Source organism: Xenopus laevis, chromosome 7L, assembly GCF_017654675.1.
Source record: "Xenopus laevis strain J_2021 chromosome 7L, Xenopus_laevis_v10.1, whole genome shotgun sequence".
Lineage (NCBI taxonomy): Eukaryota > Metazoa > Chordata > Amphibia > Anura > Pipidae > Xenopus > Xenopus laevis.
This window is the reverse complement of record NC_054383.1, coordinates 33793958-33818628: the sequence shown is the minus strand read 5'-3', so window position 1 is coordinate 33818628 and position 24671 is coordinate 33793958.

Sequence of the window (24671 nt, the reverse complement as noted above, 5' to 3'; positions counted from 1 at the left end):
TGATCAGTTTAAAGGAAAAATGTAGGATTATGTTCAGGTTTGTGCAGTCCATGGCTGCTATTTACAAATACAGTTCAAGGATGATTAAACATCTGCACATCTGATGCACTCTGATCTTTTCTTATATCTTTGGAGTTAAAGGAGTAAAAGTCTTAAAAACCCATATAGTCACCCCATATTGTTTCTGTATTCTTTAGCATAAAATTCTTGGGGAAATGATAGGAACCATAGCACAATATCAAACAACAAACAACCTTTCTCCTTTAATAATCAGCCCTATAGCATTAGTTGCTATAAGAGTTGAACCTTGTTTTCTACATTTTTTTTTAAAGGGATCCTGTCATCGGAAAACATGTTTTTTTCAAAATGCATCAGTTAATAGTGCTACTCCAGCAGAATTCTGCACTGAAATCCATTTCTCAAAAGAGCAAACAGATTTTTTTATATTCAATTTTGAAATCTGACATGGGGCTCGACATTTTGTCAATTTCCCAGCTGCCCCAGGTCATGTGACTTGTGCCTGCACTTTAGGAGAGAAATGCTTTTTGGCAGGCTGCTGTTTTTCCTTCTCAATGTAACTGAATGTGTCTCAGTGGGACATGGGTTTTTACTATTGAGTGCTGTTCTTAAATCTACCAGGCAGCTGTTATCTTGTGTTAGGGAGCTGTTATCTGGTTACTTTCCCATTGTTCTGTTGTTTGGCTGCTGGGGGAAAAAGGGAGGGGTGATATCAATTCAACTTGCAGTACAGCAGTAAAGAGTGATTGAAGTTTATCAGAGCACAAGTCACATGACTTGGGGCAGCTGGGAAATTGACAATATGTCTAGCCCCATGTCAGATTTCAAAACTGAATATAAAAAAATCTGTTTGCTCTTTTGAGAAATGGATTTCAGTTCAGAATTCTGCTGGAGCAGTACTAAACTAACTGATTCATTTTGAATTTTTTTTTTTCCCATGACAGTATCCCTTTAACGACTGATTTTCCTAGTACTGAACAAGTGCATCTTGTCCCCATGTTTGATAAAATGTTATATTGTTTTGTAAAATGAAAGTGCCATAATAATCTCTTTAAGATAATGCAAAGTGACTGACATAGTGCTGGTAATCAGCATTCTCACTGATGAAGTCTCTTGCATCTACAATTACATTTTTGGGCAGATTGTTTTGTCACCTAATATAGAGAACTAAGGGGTGCAGTGGTACAGCTTTAAAGCTAGGTTCAATTCCCTCTTAATTTTATTCTAAACTTAGTTTCTGAACTATGTATGGAGAAAGCTGAACTGTTCAAAGCCTTACATTTCTCTCAATGTATTAATAATGTTGATACCAGCTCCAGATATGTGCCAATAAGAAGAGAAGATGAAATTTCTGTTATTGATTCCTATTATCTGCAGAAATATACAGTAAATGTAGGATACTGCTAAATGAAGACCTAATGTTGACTCACAAAGCAATTTGCATTTCTCATTATGTTGTCCTGATTCAAAAACTGTCAAGGTTCTCAGTTGGAACTAAGAAGATAAAATAGGAAATGCAGTTATTAGAAACAGCTCATATTCCCCATCTACCTGGAAGTCTTCATTCATTAATAAACAGAGAACCGTTTTTCACTTGTTTTCTGGGGCCATATTATTTCACTTGAAACTCTATTTCATCTAACCGTTTTGAATCTTGAACATTAAAAATGAATCCCTGCCATTAGTGTAAAAACTATTTATAGTCCTTGTACCTTAGTGAAGTATTTGACTGTTGCCCATTCTCAGAGAAGAGTCCTTTTGATGAGAAGGATATAAATAATGAGCAGAATGCCGATACATGCACACGCAATTCATTTTAAAGGGGATCAGTTAGCATATTCTTTAAAAGCATTGTTTTCTTTGTCACAGGTTCCCTATACTTTGTGCTGTCATTGTTTCAATAAGAATATTGACTTCATGCTATGAAGATCCCAGATCCTATTCTCCTGTCAGTGGGAAATTTGTCTTTGTTTAACTGCTTCATGATTAAGCAGCTCTCTTTTAAAATGTAGAATACTATTTAGGTTAAAAGATTTTGAAAAAGGAAATAATCAGCATATTTTCATATGTGATGCCTATTTTGTAGCACACACACCGACTCATTCCAGTTTACTGTATGTAGAATGATTTGAAGTACTCTTCTACTGCCTATAGAGATTCAGCTCTTTCCCAAGATAAAATGGTTTCAGATCATTTTCAGAAGTGGCTATTATATCTTCTACTACAATCTTATTCTGATTTTATAATATTATGTTGCCCATATCCTGTAATTACAATCACTTTCTTTTCTCTATATTACTATTGTGTTTGCTAATACATTTTAAATTATGTGTTTATTTGCATGTAGCTAATTACATTTGATACACAGCAGTGTCAAGAAATCAGACAATTTTTGACCCCTTATAACATTGTTATGCAAATAACAGGCATTTGAACACAAATATACAAAAAATACAGGTATGGGACTTGTTATCCAGAATGTTTGAGACTTGGGCTCTGCTGGATACTGGATATTTCTGTAATTTGGATCACCATACCTAGTCTACTAAATGACACTTAAACATTAAATGAATAAATCAAACATGATTTCTTTGCTGTCAATGTGGATTTGTGCAGCATAGTTGGGATTAAGTGCAAGCTAATGTTTTATCACTACAGAGAAAAAGTAAATAATTTAAAAAAAATTGAACGGGCTTTATGAAAGAAATCCAGATTGGAGAAACCAGCATTAGCAGGGGATTTCCACTGGAGTATCCAAAAGGGGGTGGTAGTCGCACTGCAGGGCTGCAAGTGTTAGACTTGCCTGAAGGATCAGTGTGACACATCCAAAATGACTTTTGGAATGAGTATCCTGTTTAAGGTAACAAAATCCTAAAGGTGCGCTTGAAGAGTGCAGAGACTGTGTTGCTTGGAAATACTGTAAAGGACTTTGCCTTCTTTTAGTTAGGCAGATAGTTAGTGCAAGCAAGTTAGATAGCAAGTTAGATAGTGAGGCCCCTATTTCCACCTGGTTAGGAGTGCTGTTTATACTAGTTGGCTATTTAAATCAGATAAACAGTTATTCATTTCACTAAACTGTGTTTTATTACTGTTTTCCTAGTGGGGCCACCCGTTGGTGCAATCCCTGATCCCACTAGGTGGAGGCACTGCACTATTAAGTACCAGGTACCCAGTCACGGTGGCTCAGGTTTGTCCCGTACTATCAGACAAGCACCACACAAAAGGGGTGTCAAAAGTGTTACACATATAAAGAGAGCTTTGCATTTAACACCTGTTCAAGTCATGTGTTAGGTAGGGTACCCTTGCACACTGTGTCTAATTCACCCTTATGCACCAAAGGCAGTGGCAGTGCAACCAGAAAAGTAGTTTAGCACAAGCAGTGCAAGCACATTGACTCTTTATGTAGCTCAGCCTCATAATGCAGTAGAGAAGAATTAGTTTCTGACATTGCACTGTAACAGTTAAACAGTTCACTGCATGCACAGGATCTGTTTATGTAAAAAAAATCAGGTATTTTGAAATTCATTAAAAAATAGGTGACTCCGTCTCTGATAAAAGGAGAGAAGACAGCAATTATAATGACTTTCTATTAATCACTGCATATTTAATTGATTACACATTTGAAATATTCATTAAGATAAGAGATTTCATTCCATGTCACACATCTCTCAATCAGCATTAAATAGGGGTTTGTTCATTACAGTGACCCTCCGGGATTTTGATTTGCTTTAAGATTGTTGATTTAGAGGCTGAAATATTTAAAAAGCAAGCAATTAGGGGGAGAACAAGTTATTTTTTCTAAGGGCTTCTGCATGTTTTTGCAGTTAAACTTGCAGTGCATTTATATTCTTTTTCTTTCCCACTTTCACATTCAGTGAAATGTAAATAAGAAAATTAATTTGTTTTCAATGACTCACAGTTAAGTGAATAGGAATAAGTCAAAAATAAGAATATGGAAAAGGATTGTAGAGGAAGAATTAAAGTCTCTATACAAGTAGAAGCAATAACAATGTAATTCTAAAAGTCATATTGGGTTGTAAACGTGAAAGGCAGTTGTACATTAGCCAATTGCCAACTGTAAAAGGATTTCATCTATGATGCTACAGCATTAAATATATTTTTTTCAAGTAACTCCCATAACTAAATATTTGGATTCAATGGTTGTACATTTTCTAGTTGAGATCATGAAACCTGTTTTGAATAGTGATACTTTATATACTTTGGCCCATGCCCTGAATTTGAAAATATATTATGTTCCTAAAAATGATAAGACTTAATAAATCTGAATTCCTCTAGGACCCAAAGATAAAGGTTTTCAAGTTAACAAGTTAAAGTTTCAAGTCATATATTTTTTTTAACTCTGTTATAAGTATTTCTGTTTTATTTCTACATTGTAAATCGTCTTTCTCTCCCTCAAAATAGCAGAACAGTCTTGATACTGTTGGGTACAATGTAAACACGTGGCTGGCTCATTTATATAGCTCAGGGGTGCCCAAAAGGTCGATCGGGATCTACCAGTAGACCTTTAGCTGCTGATCAGTAGATCTCAAGACACTGTCAACAAACAGCTTGTCTAAATTACCCTTCCGTTTCATTCTTTTCATTCAGATATTTTTTATGTTAAGGTTACATAAGAAATAGTTGTTTTTTAAATATAGTACCTGTAATATAAATTCTCTTATAAATCAATATAATATTTAAGTAGTATTTTCCATGGAACAGAATGCTAACAGTGATATTACGGATGTAGATCATAATAGGCATCATTACTAAAAGTAAACCTTGCATTAGTAAAGTATTGGCACTCCTGATATAGCTTAATAGGCACAAGGCAATAAACACAGCTGCAGGGATCTATTTTGATTTTTTGTTGTTCTGGCAACATAAATGTGACATTGTTGCAACATTGAACATGCATGCTTTTGGGGGGTTATTTACTAAAAGCCAAATTTGTCAATTTTTTTTATTAAACAAAGCTTGCATCCACGAGTTTACCTTATTTATCAATAAACTTGAAAAAGCTGGGTTGGAAAAACTCGATAAATTCGAGTGAAAACATGAATCATACAAATTTTTCATACTTTACTCCCGAATTGCTCTATTTTTTTGGGTTATCGCCCAAAACCCTCACATTTTTTCTGATTATCGGGCTTAACCCATGGCAGACCACGATATCTTTAAAATGGGATAAGGACATCTGCCATTGATTTATACTTGACCTCGACAGATTTGAGCTGATGTTTTTTTTCGGATTTGAGCTTGAATAAATCTCAAAAAAAGTTTTAGTTTTTTTTTTTTGCCCGATCAGAAAAAAAATAAGGTTAAATAAATAACCCCCTTTATGTCTTATATTTATATTACTTTTTCATAATTTCAGATTCAATGTGGCCTAGGGGGGGATAATACATCAATATGACATCTGCATCTGATTCTTTAGGCTTAAGTTCACTGCAATAAAGGAAATCAATTAACAGTCTTGATCACGTTTGTTTGCAAAGGAGTAACAAGAGGGTGCTTAAAAAAGAATCATCTTTTGAGGGGCATGGTGCCAACAGCAGCTCTAATGTGCACCCCCTGTCTGCTTGGGATGTCACACGTCAGTATTTAAAGTAGAAGAACTTCTATTATACAGGTCCACTTTCTTTATAGTTATGCCACTGTTTATTTGACAAACGTGTACATTGGATCACTTACTTTAGAACAGTGTCGGACTGGCCCGGCGGGATACCGGGAAAAAACCCGGTGGGCCCCAACCCCTAATGGGCCAGTCCCCCGTCCCGATCGTACTTGAAAGAAAAAAAGTTTTTTTATGTGCCGCGCAGCGCCATTTGCGTATGCACGGCACCTTTCACTGAGGAGCGGCGCCTACATGCAGGCGCACCAAGCAGCGCCTTCGTGCAATCATGCTTGGCGCGTCATAGTAGCGAGGCAGGGGGGTCGGAGGGGGCCCTAGACATTAGTCCCGGTGGGCCCCGGGCCCCCCAGTCTGACCCTGCTTTAGAATATACATTTATACTCTCGTAAGAAAAACACATCATGCTAAAAGCAAAAAATGTTCCAATATGTTATCTTACCCTTGCATATGTAAGAGCTTTTGTGTTTAGTTCTGTTCAGAGGCCCTGAGCACATACATTCAATAACATGCAAACACAACCCTTATTAACCACTATGGGGCAGATTTAGATATGGTCGAATATCGAGGGTTAATTAACCCTCGATATTCGACTGCCGAGTGTAAATCCTTCGGCTTCGAATATCGAAGTCGAAGGATTTACCGCAAATAGTTTGATCGAACTAAATTGAACGGTTAAATCCTTTTAATCCATTCTTCGACCAAAAAATTGCCAGGAAGACTATGGGGACCTTCCCCATAGGCTAACATTGCACCTCGGTAGGTTTTAGGTGGCGAACTAGGGGGTCGAAGTTTTTCTTAAAGAGACAGTACTTCGACTATCGAATGGTCGAATAGTCGAATGATTTTTAGTTCGAATCGTTCGATTCAAAGTCGCAGTCGTAGTCGAAGGTCGAAGTAGCCAATTCGATGGTCGAAGTAGCCAAAAAAAACATTTGAATTTCGAAGTTTTTTTTATTCTATTCCTTCACTCGAATTAAGTAAATGGGCCCCTAATACTTAATATGCTTGGCCTATGCAATCTAATATTAAGCCATACAATTGATCATTAAGAAAGAAAACATATTCATTTTTCACTAACACATTGGACACAGGACACTGCCGGAACCCTGGCGCTACTCCCATCTACAATAGGTGCACTTGCAAATGATTTTCATTTGCCTGCGTAATTAAAGGGGTTGTTCACCTTTGAGTTAACTTTTAGGGGCAGATTTATCAAGGGTCGAATTTCGAAGTATAAAATACTTCAAAATTTGACCATCAAATTAAAATACTTCGAATATCGAAGTCAAAGTATTTTTCACCGAATTTGGGCATCGAACGATCAAAAATAAATCGTTCGATCATACGATTAAATCGTTCGAATCGACCGATTTTAGCGTACGATCGAACAATTTTACTTCGATGTGTGAAGACTTAGAAAATGGTTGTAGAAGGTCCCCATAGGCTAACATAGCACTTTGGCAGGTTTCATCTGGCGAAGTATTGAAGTCAAAGTTTTTTTAAAGAGACAGTACTTCGATTATTGAATGCTCGAATATTCAAACGATTTTTACTTCGAATCGAAGTCAAAGTAAATTTGAAGTCGTAGTATCCTATTTGATGGTCGAAGTATCCAAAAATTACTTTGAATTTCGAATTTTTTTACATCGAAAATTCCCTCAAATTCACTTCGACCCTTAATAAATCTGCCCCTTAATATGATGTGAAATTCGGAGACAATTTGTAGTAGGTTTTAATTTTTTAAAATTTGTGGTTTTTGAGTTGTTTAGCTTTTTATTCGGCAGCTCTCAAATTTGAAATTTCAGCAATCTGGTTGCTATGGTCCAAATTACCCTAGCAACCACGCACTGATTCCCATAAGAGCCTGAAATACGGATATGAGAGACCTAAATAGAAAGACGAGTAATAAAAAGTTGCAATAACAATATATTTGTAACTTTACAGAGCATTTGTTTTTTAGATAGACCCCCATTTGAAAGCTGGAAATAGTCAGAAAAAAAAGCAAATAACTTAAAAACAATAAAAAAAATAAATAACGAATACCAATTGAAAAGTTGCTTAGAATTGGCCATTCTATAACATACTAAAAGTTAACTGAATGGTTAACCAACCCTTTAAGTTTAAAATGTGCACTTTGAAGCGGTAGGGGGAGTCAGTTTTAGGCAAAATTTGCCTGTATTGCCACTACATAGTTTCAGGAGCTCCAAAAATGTATATGTGTACCATAAGTACTTTTTTGTCTGTTTTAAATCACTGACTTCCTTGTTCATTTAAGAATCGTTTGATTGGTCTGTTTTATTGTAGGCAACATCTGAAGCCCCTTGCTACAAACACATTCAGTTTTTGATATTTTATTCTGAAAGCCTAAAAGCTTGTGTTAAAATGTAATTTTGTCTCTAGATCAGAAAACTGCCTTACATATTTAATGATTATGTTGGCAGAAAGAACTTTGCAAAGGGAAGCAGATACAAATACAATATACCTCATCTACATTTTGTCTCTGGGGAGAAATCATATATTTTGCTGACTTGAAACTATTCTGCAAACTTTTACAAGCATTTCTCATGTGAATTATTTAACGGTAAAGAAAACTCAAATTCACTGGGGTTGCCAATGTATATAGCTCCCTTAAAACCATTTATATTCTACTAAATTCTCCAAACATTCTCCAAAAGAACTCACCAACTCTGGGTACTTATCATTAGAAGCATTTGCAGAAGGCTGTGCAGACTACTACCAAATGACATTAAAAGCAAGCAAGTTACAGTAAAAATGTAGGGTTCCGTTTACTAAAACTCGTTAAAAATATGCACACAAAGGAGCAGATTTATCAAGGGTCAAATTTCGAAGTACAAAAAACTTAGAAATTCGACCATCGAATTAAAAAACTTCGAATTCGAATATCGAATTCTACGTTTTTTCAAAAATTTGGCAATCCTGCGGTGAATAAAAATCGTTCGATCGAACGATTTGAACGGTTTTAGCAATCATTTGAAGTATTTTATTCGATGTGTAAAATGTTGTAGAAGGTCCCTATAGGCTAACATAGCACTTTGGCAGGTTTAATTTGGCGTAGTATTGAAGTCAAAGTTTTTTTAAAGAGACAATACTTCGACTATCGAATGGTCGAATATTGGAACGATTTTTACTTCGAATCGAAGTCGAAGTAAATTTGAAGTCGTAGTATCCTATTCGATGGTCGAAGTATCCAAAAAATTACTTTGAATTTCGAATTTTTTTTACTTCGAAAATTCACTTCGACCCTTAGTAAATCTGCCCCAAAATATAGACAAATTTGTCACCGAATATGTTTTCGCCAGTTTACTAACCTGCGGTAAATATAAATTTGCACATTTTCTTGCGCAAGAATATGTTTTCGCCAGTTATCGCATTTGCTGAAAATAACGCTATGTACACATTAATGCCTGGTTTACTAAACAGCGAAATGTACTATAAAGACAAAATTAACGTCAGAATATTCGCAAAATTTATTTTTTCGCCAGGAAATTCTCAAGGGGACAGGAAATATCCCATAACACCTTGTTTTACCGATCATTCTGTTCCTGTTGCCATTCCTGACAAGAGAAGAGAGAAGTGACAGGATAATCAAAGATGTTTTGGATTAGTCTTTAAGATGAAAGACAATTTATTATGTCTGGGAGGGACCAAAGGCTTTATCAGCCTAGATTAAACTACATTTATATGATGCACACAGATTTATTGGTAAAACTTGTTTATGAATTTTAATTATATAATTCTATTGGCAGGGGGTAAAACTTGTGACTGGATGTATTGAAATGTGGATTTATATGATGCATACATGTTTGATTGGGTGAAATCTATTTACTGTGTTGTTGATAATATCTATAAAGTTTAGCAGTTTTGAAGATACATATCTGACCATGAATCACGCCATAATAAATGGCATAAAACAAGACTATTTTATAGCATAAATATTCACAAACGTAATTTGTCGCCAGAAAACGCGCTAAAATTACCGCTAACATAAGCTGGTCCGTTAACGTAGTGATCGATGTTTAGTAAACTTAGTCGCTGCAAATATTCTGGTGGAAAAATATTCGCAGCGATAACATGCAGAAACTTAAATTCAAAATTTACCGCACTTTAGTAAACGAACCCCTAAGTCCTTGTGATCCCTGTGAATAATGTATAATGAAGCAGTCGAATTCTTAATGAATCAGATGAAAGTGAACGTAGGGGTAGAACTCCACGGGCAATTTTAAGTGAGATACCAACCGTTCCGACCCACTGAGATGAATCTCAGGCGTCACGTCAGATGTGCCGAATCTACGGTAAGTAATAGGAATTACTTCATCTTAGTGCGTCAGAATGGATGGTATCGGACTTAAAATCGCCCGTGGAGTTCTACCCTAGGATTGGTCAGACCAGGGATTTAGTTGGCCAGCTTAAATATATTGCAATATATGGACCAAAAAATCCCTGTTTTGTGCAAAGGGTAAGACATTTTTAGTAGCTTAAGGCACAAAATGTCTTGGGGCAGGTTTATTAATTTTTAAATGTTTTTTTCCACGAAAATTTCTGAGTTGTATTTTTTGGTCAAAAATCACATTTTTGGGTTTAAAAGTTTTTTCTTTTAAAAACTAAAATTTTCGAGATTTATGATACCCAACCCTGGAAATAGCTTGAATCCGAAAATACATCTCCTAAAACTTGTGGAGGTCATGTAGAAGTCAATGGCAGAGGTCCCTTGAACCATTTGAAGAGGTTCTAGGGTTTTTTTTTTGCTTAAAACTCGATCAATTCGAGTTTTCAGGTTTCTAGACTCTAACTCATCAATTTCATCAGGAATCAGGTTTTTCACAAGTACTTTTTCTTAAGTAAGATACCATTGGAGTTTTGAGTTCATTTGAGTTCATTCAAGGTAAAAAAAAAAAAAACACTCGACCTTTGATAAGTAACCTTCTTAATGTCCTTAAAGAGATACTATCATGGGAACACATGTTTTTTTCAAAACGCACCAGTTAATAATGCTACTTCAGCAGACTTCTGCACTGAAATCCAATTCTCAAAAGAGCAAACAAATTTTTTTATATTCAATTTTGAAATCTGACATGGGGCTAGACATTTTGTCAGTTTTTCAGCTGCCCCTGGTCATGTGACTTGTGCCTGCTTTCTGGCAGGCTGCTGTTTTTCCATCTCAATGTAACTGAATGTGTCTCAGTGAGACATGGGTTTTTACTATTGAGTGCTGTTCTTAGATCTACCAGGCAGCTGTTATCTTGTGTTAGGGAGCTGTTATCTGGTTACCTTCCCATTGTTCTTTTGTTTGGCTGCTGGGGGGGGGGGAAGGGAGGGGGGTGATATCACGGCAACTTGCAGTACAGCAGTAAAGAGTGATTGAAGTTTATCAGAGCAAAAGTCACATGACTGGGGGCAGCTGGGAAATTGACAATATGTCTAGCCCCATGTCAGATTTCAAAATTCAATATAAAAAAATATGTTTGCTCTTTTGAGAAATGGATTTCAGTGCAGAATTCTGCTGGAGCAGCACTATTAACTGATTCATTTTGAAAAAAAATTTTTTTCCCAAGACAGTATCATAAATATTAAATATATATCTTTTTTTACTATTACTATCTTAAGGTCTCATTTGTACCCAAGGCTGGGAATTTATAGCTCATTAAACAAAAATAAAACTTACTGAACTAGACCGATGAAATATCCTTACTGGTTATGAGTTACTGTAATTCTGTTTTACCCATATAATAAAACCAGCCCCCACTCTATTGTGTGCGTTTTCTTGATTTTTAGTTCTCTCTGAAGTCCTGGAATTCCAGGACTATCTTGGAGATCTTGGCTCATGGCTTCTGTGTGATGGGCTAATTTGACCCATTTCGCTTTACCGAAAATTTGCAAAATGGCAAAAGTTTGCCGAAATGAATAGGTCTATTAGTGATGTTCTGGTCGGGTTTTTCCTGACCTGCACCTGCCCGATATCAGCCCTCCGTCCAACTGCGCCCGCCCGAGCCCGACTTCCGGGTTCCTTTTATAGACCGGCTCCGCTGTGCTGATGACATCACAAAAGGGACAGGGCGAGCAGGCGCGTCTATAAAAGTTGAACCTGGAAGTTGGAAGCCGGCATTGTAAGGAAAAGGACAGTGCCAGGTCGGCCCGACTCGCGGGTATTCTGCCGGCCCGCGCATCAATAAAGTCTATGGGTGACAAATTTTTTTGACCCATTTGAGTCTATGGGCGTTATTTTTTCAGCGAAGCTTGGCAAAAAATTTTGCTCATCAGAAGGACAGAAGGAAGGGGATTGGCATTTTTTTGGAGAAAATGTCTGAAGAGACATGGCCCTTACACCTAAACCATGACAGTATGAATGTACGTATATTTTATAACATCATAAGCCCAATTACAAACAAAAATGCACTGTTATTGTGACAGTTTCTCATGGCTTGAAAGTAACCTAGAGACCTTAATTCATCTGAACAATGTAGAACTACAGGGGAAAACAAACGCGTTGTTTATTGTATCTTTAAACTCTTTGCAATCACTTTTCAAGTTCTAGCAATGCAATCATTTCTATTTTTTCTTTTTTCGCAGTTAATTCTGGGTTCATTGCCCTCTGTGAATTTGTTTCATCGCCAAAGTTGTTATTTGTAAAAATGTAATGAAGCTCTAGTGGCTTTATTATCTTCTCCCATTCAGTTCTTTTATTTTTATTCCATTGCAGATATTGGGAAGATTAAAAAAGAACAATAACAATTTTTTTTTTCAAGATTCATCATTCGATAATTGCTGTGAGCTTGTGTTGTACAAACCTATTTCATAAAAAACATCCTTGTGAGGAAGGAGGATTCAGACACTGTTATTTTGTACTTGGTGCAAAGCTTCTAGGAGAGCAAAAGATTACTTACTTATATATAGAATTAGAACAATGTTGCGTAAACTTATAAGCTAATAGAAAAAAAGTAGTATTAGTACAATCAATGGCTTTACTCCTTATGTAATCCTTACAGAATCAATAGTCTGATAAACATTGATGAAATATATGAAATGCTTGTGAAAAAGTGGACCTTCAATGCCTTCATAATCATCATTTACGTGGCTAAGATGCAGTAGCACAAGGGATGCACCGAATCCACTATTTTGGATTCGGCCGAACCCCCGAATCCTTTGTAAAAGATTCGGCCGAATACCGAATATATGCAAATTAGGGATGGGAAGGGGAAATATTTTTATTTCCTTGTTTTGTGACAAAAAGTCACGCAATTTCCCTCCCCACCCCTAATTTGCCCGGTTCGGCCAGTTAGAAAGATTCGGCTGAATCCGAATCCTGCTGAAAAAGGCCGATTACAGGCCAAATCCCGAACCGAATTTTGGATTCGGTGCATCCCTAAGCAGAACCAAAATCAATTGGATTCAGGCCTCTATTTAGTGAATGTATTTCTATGTATGTATTTACATATTTGTGTATACAGTGCTATACATTTTTATAATGCATTAATAGTACAGAATGTTCAGTTATAAGCATACTCAGCATTGTTCTAATTCACAAACATTGCAATAACCAAATATAAATATACAGTTTTAAAGGCTGAGTATCATGTGTTTTAGTAAAACAAAAAAAAATAAGTAAAAACAACCTTCTACTCCTTGAAGAAAGGAGATGTCTCCTTCGTTCTTGGTGAAGGACGAGTTATATACACATACACAAAGAACTGTGTCACAATAACCTAGTGGAATTTGCAAGGTCTTATACAATCTCTTTGGTGGTACTGTTCAGATGGTAGAAACGATCACTCATGTCATAGATATGTCAATGCTATTCAATTAATGTTGCTATAAAGACATTATATTCACAGCAACCCAGAGGTAGAACCCATTTATATGTAAACTAGTCCACAGCGCTATCTCACAGTAGTGCCTTACTCTTGGAAACCCCTATTCCTGAGCCTGACTATTGAGTCCGCATACTGGTAGGTAACACCGTGGAGTACTAACCTTAAGGCCTCCTTGCTGGAGAATCGGATTGCTCTACTAACAACCCTAATCCTATCTCTCACTCCTAGAGCGAGCAATCTTTCCTTAGACTGTCTACACCTACTGAAGCCTACCTCAAACCTAAGGTTTTTCTGGCACCAATCATTTCCTCCATCATGTTGGGTTCAAAAAGAGAATGAGCACATGCTAACTTTTCTTTTTACAGACTAGGGAAACCTGACAACTTTGGTCTTCTGCCACAGGGGTCCCCACCTCCAGGCCTCCTCCTGTTCCAGCCGCAACCACCCTCTGGACCCCCAAGCATACCTGTCCTCTAGATGCAGCTGTAATCAGGGTCAGAGGGAGATCAGGGGCAGTGTGGGGTCTCAGATAGGTTCAGGTCTTGATCAGTGGGATACTGGAGGGTGTCACAATACTGATACTGGAGGGTGTCACAAGGTGTTGCTGCTGCACCACGTTTGGATATATAGGAGAGCCATGTGCTGACAGACATTCCTGCTTTCACTTTCATTGAGAAAGGGTGGACAGAGACTACTGCAAAGATGTAGGTACAGGAGCCCCTGGTTGGCTGGGGTGCGGCAGCCCCAAGCCTGGGAGCTAGACCAGGAGGGTCTGAAGCTCCTAAATGCAAAACCTGGAATTTGTGTGTTGGCGCTATGGACAGTGCTGGGAGCTATAGTTCACCTGTGGAGGATCCAGCAAGTTGTGTGCTCGGCTAGGAGAGCTTGGAGCCTTTGAGGATCTCATCATGTGGATGCCTGTTCCAGCTCTATGTGAGCCCTCGGGTGAGTCTGCCTGTGGGAGGGTAGAGAAAAAGTAAAGGATCCAGCGTGTAGTGCGGGACTTTGCCTGGTAGGGAGGTGCCAGGATGGGACTGACACAGGTTCCTCAGGGTAGTGGGTCATGCTTTGTGAATGCATATGATTAAACTACATGTTTACTTTGCCTTTAATCTTGCATAAAGTTGATATTGTTATACATCACTGTGTGTGTGTATGTGTGTGTGTATTACTGTTTTCCTTATGGGGCCAACCGCAGGTGTTTTCCTGTATCCCATTAGGTGGAGGCATTGCCAAGAGAGGAACTTCCCAGTACCCTTTCACCTTGCAAAAGGGACTCAGGATCTGCACTGGTATTTGGTAAGACGGTACAACCTTGGCACCAGGGGGGTGGCCAAGAGGGTGTTATATATATAGGCCATTTTGTTTCCCCTACTTTTTTCCACTCTCAATACACCCATGGAAGTCGTAAATCATAATGCAATGAATAACTTGTAAATATTAGAATAAATTAACAAATTTGCATATTTTGATTAATCCCATGTATTTAAAAATTAAAGTGCATTCACATCAACACAGTGGAATGGCATTCTACACAATGCTAGAGATAAAAAGGAATGGCCTGGCAACTGCAAGCAACATCTACTTTGCTTTACATATAAAACAGCCTTGGAATAACATTTTATATGACTGCAGTATATACAGCATTTCTGGGCATGTGGCCATAAACTTACAGGTAGATTCAATACATCAGTTATTTGTTCAGCTGGATGATTCACATTTGCACCATTTACAATTGGATTCTCACTGCCTCTGTACATGTTTTATCTTTTAGAAATCATGACAGAAGAGCAGAACAGCTACAGCATCTAAACACCAAGTATATTTGACAGAGGCTAGAGTCTCAGAAAGAGTTCTGCAAGGTAGAAAGAACATTGCTTTAGGTTGGTTTGCTTTCAGTTCTTTTTCCATTTGTAGCTTTTATTTAGTTTGTTTTTAATAGGAATTGCTGCAAGCGCCAACAGATATTACATTAAAATAAAACAAGCTGGATGATGGAAAGAACGCTATCTTCAGATACATTCAAATGTAATACATTTAATAAGAGGATTAAAAGCTTACCAAATGGATAGCACTAGTATTTAATAACATGCATTTCCCCTGAAAATCTTGTTTTATTCTTTTACCTCTTCTTTACCATCATCCTTACAATGGACTTCATGCCAGCAACACAGTTACATCCAAAGAATAATAACCACAAGCTAGATGCTGAAAGTGTCCTGGTGACAATGAAATAAATCATATGTTAAAGTTCTTATTTACAGAATTAACTGGAATTAGAAGAAAAGGTTACTGACAAGTTCTCTGACATAAAAGAACATTTCAGGGTCTCAGAAAGTACCTCTTTGTGCTCCATGTTGGATAGAAATCGAAAATCAAAAAGAAATGGATTTTTTTCTTTTTAAATTAATTTGATTTCTTTATTTTTCCACCCAAGTAAATATATTAGTGTTTCATAATCTCCTGATGATCCCATTTACTCTGGACAGGACCCAAAAGAGGTAGATCTTTACTGTAAAATGGATGAGGTTTTTAGGAAGGTGGGGGAATGTGGTGGCATGGTCAGGACAAGCCAGGATCATTGCCTAAATTGTCTTGTTCAACTCACTGTTATGGAATGTTCTTATCAACAAATTAAGAACACTGATACACTGAGTACTGTTCAAAATATGTATCAGGCTGCCTTCTGTCTTGATGTCTCCGTTGCCATTCAAAACCTAAACTCTAATAATAAAAAAATTGCCTAGATTTCACTTTTTTTACTCTGACTCCCTTAATAATAATGTAGAGTAGTACATGGGGTATTGTATTGTATGTGGTTGTATTTTTAAGATCCGCCCCATTCGAGTTTATTCCCACACAAGTGCAGTGGCAATATCAGTATTCCAAAAGGACATACCAACAAAGCTGGATATAGGGACAAGGGAAGGCAACATAGTAAGTTAGGTTGAAAAAAGACACACGTCCATCAAGTTCAACCTTTTCATTTTTTTTTTATTTAACCTGCCTAACTGCCAGTTGATCCAGAGGAAGGCAAAACGACCCATCTGAAGCCTCTCCAATTTGCCTCAGAGAGGGAAAAAAATCCTGACTCCAGACTAGTGTACTATGAGCTATTTCCCATAACCCTGTATTCCCTTACTTGCTAAAAAGCCATCCAACCCCTTCTTAAAGCTATCTAATGTATCAGCCTGTACCACTGATTCAGGGAAGCAATTCCACATCTGCACAGCTCTCACTGTAAAAAACCCCTTCCGAATATTTAGGAGGAACCTCTTTTCTTCTAATCGGAATGGGTGACCTTGAGTCAGCTGGAAAGACCTACTGGTAAATAAAGCATTAGAAGGTGAAGGTAGAATCGAAAAAAGGCAGGCAAAGTCTCATTATGCTAAGACGGAGTTGTAGTTCCACCTCAATTACACTTCTAGAAAACCTGTCTAACACCGAAAGAGTTGCCAAAAAGATTGGCCACATGCATGCTGTGGGAGTTTAGTTCAGTGGTACCATTATTTTAAATATTTATGAACTTCTAGGATAAAACTGACATGTATTTCAAAAAGCAACAAGATCACAGACAAGAACTATTGAATGTACACTTAGAGCAGTGTGGATTAAAAGGGTGGTTCACCTTTAAATATACCTTTTAGTATGTTATGAAATGGTCAATTCTAAGCAACTTTTTAATTGGTCTTCATTATTTATTTTTTGTAGTTTTTTGATTATTATTATTATTATTATTAACATTTATTTATATAGCACCAACATATTTCTTCTAACTCTTTTCAACTTTCAAATAGAGGACATTGACCCCCATCTGAAAAACAAATGCTCTGTAAAGCTACAAATTTATTGTTTCTGCTACTTTTTATTCCTCATCTATTTGTATTCCAGTCTCTTATTCAAATCAATGCATGGTTAGGGTAATTTGGACTGTAGCAACCAGATTTCTGAAATTGCAAACTGGAGAACTGCTGAGTAAAAAGCGAAATAACTTACATTTCCGCAAATAGTAAAAAATTATCAAATTGTCTCAGAATATCACTCTCTAAATCAAAAAAAGTTAACTGAAAGTTGAACAACCCCTAAAGGGCTGTGGTTACCTTAGGCTGGTACAGAAGCATAGAACATAATGTACAACATTTCTGGCCTACATCTTTAGTTAAGCTTTAGTTCTCCTTTAAAAAGCTTCATCAAGCAGTTGATTGGTGGAAAGCTTCAGGTAGACTTAACCCCTCTCTTTGCCAGAGCACCCCTGACATTCTGTTCTTTAAAAAAACAAATTAAATACAAAGCATGGTTTCATATCACATACATGTGATAATTAGATGAAACAGGTGCTACAATGGTTAAGGGTAAGCTAATTATATATTGATGATAGACAGATCGTGATAAGGTCAGGGCAACAGCACAATGGAGGAGTGAGATAAACTGCTTGGATAGCAGTGGGTTAAATGATTCTGCTGTGTTAGTTCAGGTGAAGCAGTCATACAACCACAGGAACTTTTGGTACTTTTATTAGCACATGGCAGATAAAGGTGCCATAGCCTGTCAGCAGCTTATATCAGCCCATGCACAAGGGGCTTTACACTGGCCTGCTCCATGCTTGCTCTTAGCTTCGACAGGAAGAGGGAAACAGGAACAGGAATATGAATCATAAGGTAATGGCAAAACAGCCCTTAACCAAAATGTCCACACAAGGAGGATTTCCATGAGGCTGTAAAAGTAAAAGAGTTGGAGAATGAAAATCAGTCTTATCAGAATATATATGTCAAAATTAACTTCTGGTGGTACTTACAAGAGTCTGCCTCCTTTGGCATTACAGTAACTATAGAACATATAGAAAGTTTCTGGCATTTTGTCACTGCTTTCTCTGCAGAGTAAATGAGCACAAAGTTCAAAAACACGGCTAGGGTTGCCACCCCGCTGGTATTTTACCTGCCAAGGCCGTGCCGGTATTACAAATTTACCAGCAATGTAGTTGCCAGTAAATTTGTCAAAACTTACCTTTTCTCTGCCCTCTGTCCATCGAGCTCGACGTGGCTTCACCCCCTATTTGCGTCACAGCCGGTCCCTTTTGTTCCCACCCACACCACCAGCCGGTGGAAGTTTTATGTAAAGGTGGCAAACCTAAACATGGCATATCAGTTACACCAAAATGGTATAGATTTGGCTTTCACCACTCTGACAAAAGACTCCATTGTTTTTCACATATATATTTAATCTTAAATTTCTAATATTATCCACCTGACCAGAAGGAAAACTGTGCTTATTGCAGTACAGCTTACAAATAAAACAGATGAAACATCAAATAGTCCCAGTAGGTTTTATAAAGTGGTCTGTGATGCAGACATAATACAACTATGTATTCTCTTCAGAACATTACACCGTCTGCAGGAAAGGCTGCTCAGTTATAGCATATGGGGAAGAAGAATTTCTAGGTCACAAAAATGCTATCCACATGTGCTGAAGGGAAAATATTCATTTATTATAATATACATGTATTTGTATAATTTATTGGTTATTCAAAAATATATTTTTATAGATGATTATCTTTTTCTCTGTAATAATAAAACAGTACCTAGACCTTATCTAAGATATATTTAATCCTTACTGGAGGCAAAACAATCCAGTTGGGTTTATTTAACGTTTAAATGATTTTTTAGCAGGGTTAAGGTTTTGACATCCAAATTATGGAATTTGGAGTGTTCCCATAGGGACTGAGCATTTTTTTTTTTTCTGATACAGATACATGGTTAAATTCCCATTTTTGCATGTGGCAAAAAGTTTCACAAATCTGTGCTAGAATTACACAAGAAATACAAAAAATAATATAACCCCTAGGAGTGACTGCAATTTCTGTTCCAAAGTTTATATAGAAGGAAGGAAGCATGTGGTTCTGTCCCTTTGCAATCAGTAACCCGATAACACGGGGCACAGCTTAGGGAAGCAGGGGCATGACAGAGCACTAGGTGCAGAAGCCCCTTCTAGTTGTTAAGTGATTGGGCAGAGGAAAAAGTGATCAGGGTGACGTGGGACAGATAGGGGATTAGGTGCCACCCACTCCAGTTTGTAGCAGCACTGGGAAAACTCCCACCCACCCTCCCTTGTAGATATATGGTTGGTGACGGCGGGGTCAGGGAGTTCAGCGACCAATAGGTGAGTGAGCACGGGAGTTACAGGGTTAATGGGTAGCTGGAAGGCCTGGCACCCAAGGGGTAGCAAAACACCACAGGAATGGTGGGTTACAGGCTACTATGGCAGCTGGCAGCAGTGTTGCATTGTGCAGTTATAAGGTTTGCTACAGTATGTGGGTTAACAGGAGCTAATTGTTTGTTATACAAATATTATTGTTTTGCTATGCTATCTTAAAGGGATACTGTCATGGGAAAACATGTTTTTTTCAAAATGAATCAGTTAATAGTGCTGCTCCAGCAGACTTCTGCACTGAAATCCAATTCTCAAAAGAGCAAACAGATTTTTGCACTGAAATCCAATTCTCAAAAGAGCAAACAGATTTTTTTATATTCAATTTTGAAATCTGACATGGGGCTAGACATATTGTCAGTTTCCCAGCTGCCCCCAGTCATGTGACTTGTGCTCTGATAAATTTCAGTCACTTTGTACTGCTGTACTGCAAGTTGGAGTGTTATCACCCCCTCCCTTCCCCCCCCCCAGCAGCCAAACAAAAGAACAATGGGAAGGTAACCAGATAACAGCTCCCTAACACAAGATAACAGCTGCCTGGTAGATCTAAGAACAACACTCAATAGTAAAAACCCATGTCTCACTGAGACACATTCAGTTACATTGAGAAGGAAAAACAGCAGTCTGCCAGAAAGCATTTCTCTCCTAAAGTGCAGGCACAAGTCACATGACCAGGGGCAGCTGGGAAATTGACAATATGTCTAGCCCCATGTCAGATTTCAAAATTGAATATAAAAAAATCTGTTTGCTCTTTTGAGAATTGGATTTCAGTGCAGAAGTCTGCTGGAGCAGCACTATTAACTGATGCGTTTTGAAAAAAACATGTTTTCCCATGACAGGATCCCTTTAATGATATGTTATTGGTTATAGTGTACTTGAAATAAAATTGTTCTGCGCCCTTTTCATCCAAAAAGCATAATTGTTGTATTTCCTTAAAGTGGCTTGGAGGAAATGGGGGTGGCTGTTGGTTATTGGGTAAGCATGAAACAGGTACCAACGTTGTCATGTTTTGTGCCACAGGGTTGGTGCTGCTGGAGAACTTAAAGCAGGAAGAATGGGACATAAAGTCTTACGTATCCAAGGCCATAGAGCAGCCAGGGTAAAGGGACCCCATGAATGAAGTTTGTGGTGGTTAGCGCCAGTTATAGAATACTGTAGTAGTATTACACAGAGAGGCCTCCATATTAGAGCAGTTTGTGCTCCACTGAGAAGATTGTAGTATGAGTAGTTACCCAGATGGTTCTAACCAAGTGTTATCTTTTGGAGTACCCCTTAAGAATCCTGGTACACTTGGGTAGACACATCAGTGTGAGTATTACCAATGTGGAACTTGGTGATGAAATTACACACCATGAATATCGATGTACCAAGTGAAGTACTTTTCTATTTAATTAAACAACTGTTCCTGGTTAAGAACCACCGATAGTGAATAGTGAATGTGCCAAAGGTTCAGTCTACAGACCCTTCACTGAGTCACTCTAAATACTTCTATGAGGGCTCAGTCATAGTGATGGGCGAATTTGGGCTGTTTCGCTTCGCTGAAAAATTTGCATATTTACTGCAAAATTCGCAAACAGCGTCTCGTTTTTGAAGCCGGTGTCTGTTTATTTTGATGCGGGAGCACATTCGCAGTGGTTTTACGAATGTATTCCTCAGCGGCGAATCGCGGGAATTGCAGCGAATTCGCGCCTGCCGAATAAATTCGCCCATCACTACTCAGTCAAGATGTAGCTGGAGTACGGTAAACTGCCAAGAACAGCTCATATAAACTCACCTTGATAACATTTAGATATTTGCCTGACTCTTCCCCATTTCCCAAAACTCATACCTGGTTGGAAAAATCAGGTCAGAATTGTTGTAGTTTGTGAGCCATGCCATTTACCCCATCTCTCCTTACAATACAGTTCTGACTCTATCTCATAATAATATATTTAGTGCATGAAGCCGCCAACATAAAGTATTGTACACATGAACACAGCAGTTAATCTAAGCACTTATTAATAAATCAGCACATTAAAGAATAGAACTTACTTGTTTTTATCAAGGCACACAAAGATTTAAAACAGAATATGGTGTTTCTTTCCCTGTCTAAGCGGTTGAATATGTAAATACAGAGCTTAATATTTTATTTATAAGGTTTGTTTTAGCAGCAGCCCCGCATTAGATATTTCTGAAATGTGTTTGTTTTTGAACTTCAAACAAAAACAACTTTAACTCTTTTATCTGATTTTAAAATCCTAATATCCCCTATGCATGCCAAATGCAAATATGTATGGGTTTATGAAGACTCCTGACTTTTATAGATCTCCTTTGAATACAAGGTACAACGGAGCTGATCTATCAAGTTTACAAGTTTTATAGATGATAACCCAACCCAGTACCAGAAATAATCTGTCAAGGGGATACCCCAGGGACTAAAGGAAAATCTCTGATACTAGAGTTGGGGAAGATAATAGGGATCATTTATGTTGTGTGCACGTAGGCACAAATTGGCCACAATTGCACTGAAATTTTTCTGGATGGTGTCACAGTCTTTTAACATGAAAATCATGTATTCGGCAATTGATACAAGTAACTGTGGGAACCAGTGGCGTCAGGGCCGGGCCAAGGTATTTTGACACCCTAGGCAAGGGCTTCAATCAGTGCGCCCACCCACCTGGTCCTACATTACCATTTCCCACCTTACCATTCATATTGCCCCTGTACCTGTGCCAGTAGCCATCATGTTGCCCCATGTACCTGTGTCAGCACCTATCATATTGCCCCCCTATCATATTGCCAGCAGCAGCCAAAAATCCATCATATTGGGGGAATGTAATAAAAATCGCTAACGGAAAAACTATTCACAATGCGAAAAGTTTTGCCTTTGCGCAAACAAATTTTGCTTTGTGCGAATTTAATATAGCTTTTGCGAGCCCGGAAACTGTTTAGCGACCACTTCCGACAGTGAAAGACCGTTTGCGAATTTTATAGTTTGCGCCAATGCGCAGTCAATGTAATAAAACTTCTTCAAGCACTTCTTATGAGTGCGCAATTAAAATTCGCAATGCGCAATTAAAATTCGCAATGCAATAACAGTTTAAGGAACAATATTACATTGCGAGATGTGGATTTTTAGTCTTATTGGTGCGAATTGTTTTGCTTTTTGCGACTTTTATTACATTCCCCTGCATCTGTTTACCAGTGCAAGTAGCAGCCAAGATATTGCCCACAAATATGTACCTGTGCCAGCAGCTGCCAAGAGGGAATTGGGGAGTGCTTCCACCTGCAGTATGAATCACGGGCAAGAGGGGGTTGGAACAGGTGGTTTATAAAATTGAAAACTATTAAAGGCCAAGCAAATGAGGGTTTAAAAAAAATGTTCTCCCTAAATGTGTGCCCCCCCACACGATTGTGCCCTAGGCGGGCGCCTACTCTGCCTACCCCTAGTTCTGGCCTCAGTGGCATACCTACCCAATGCCGATATCCCCACCTCCACCACAAAATCTTCAGAGGGGCCCAACATGCATCTGCAACAAGAACCAACCCCCATGTGTACCTGCTCCCCCACCAGATTGCTTATAAGTAGGAGACAGCTGGGGAGCAGGGTTTCAAGAGGTGGCTGTAGCTCCAGGGTTTCCATGCATACTGGAGGCACTTGAGCACAATTCAGAAAGGAAGCCAGACAAAGGCAATGTCTTTGGATGCAATTCCAATTAATGGAATTTTTTGCACATCAACAATGCACTTTTGGTGAGTAAATTACCCCATATGAGTTCATCAGGTGGAAGACAGTGGGAATAGAAACAGGAACAAACAGAATCTGGACCAGTGGTGTAAAGTAACAGACCCGGGCTCCCTGCAAAAAAATCTGCAGCCTGACTGTGTGTGTCAGACTTACCGAACCAGGTAGGACCACGAATGTGAGGGAAGCAGAAGCAAGACGAACAAGAGGACTGCCCCTACAGCTTCCCCACCAGTACACCCTTGATTTGTACTAAGGGAGACTAATGAGGACGTAGTATGGGAGCCTATGGTACTTGGTAGCTTGCACCCGTCTGCGGAGGAGTGGGTTAATGGTGAGCTTCAGCTGTAATACAGTAAGAGTAGGATTAGCTGAGAGCGAACTTAGCTGGATTTGTTCACAAGGAAGTTGGTACAGCAGTCACCTTTACGTCAGTCGTGGACTGGGTGGAATAATCCGCTGGTAGAATGGTAAGCTTGAAGGTAGGGAACCGTTCACTCCTTACGTAGTAGGTTCGGTTGGTGCCTAGTTGTACCACAAGCAGGCTTCCCAGGGAATGAGATAGATGAGAACCAGAACAACAGCTAGGTAGCAGTAAAGTTCAGTAACTTGATTGGCAGAGGTTCTTTAGACAGAACAAACACAAGTCCAGTAACAAATAACAGATAGCAAGGACGAAGGGTTAATACTTAAGGCAAGGTAAGTAGTCAGGCAGAGGTCGGCAACAGAAGATCCAGAAGGCAAGGCGAAGTTCCAAGGATTACACAGAAGCGAAGTCAAGTAGTAAGCAGGGGTCAGCAACGGTAGATCAAATAAGCAAAGTTCAGAATAGGAGCAGGGAATCACTTACTTAGAGTAGGTAAAACGATGTCCGAGCACTGAGAGACTTCCAGCGTGGGCAGAAATACCGGCGCCTGCGTCACCACGCAGCGCCCAACGGCGCACTTGCGCCTGCGTCACCACGTCGCGGCGCACTCGCGCCTGCGTCACCACGCTGCGGCGCATACGCGCCTGCGTCACCGCGCGCCTTCCTAGACGTCATTGACGCGCATGCTGGAACGCAAGCGGGACGAACCTGACATTGCCCTCCCCTTAGGAACGGCCTCTGGACGTGAGCTTGGGAAGGTTTGCTTGGATACTTCTGATGAAAACTTCTTACCCGATCAGCAGCATGAACATGGTCAGCAGGTTCCCACGAATTCTCATCGGGACCATACCCCTTCCATTTGATGAGATACTGGAGCTTCTTATTCCTGATTCT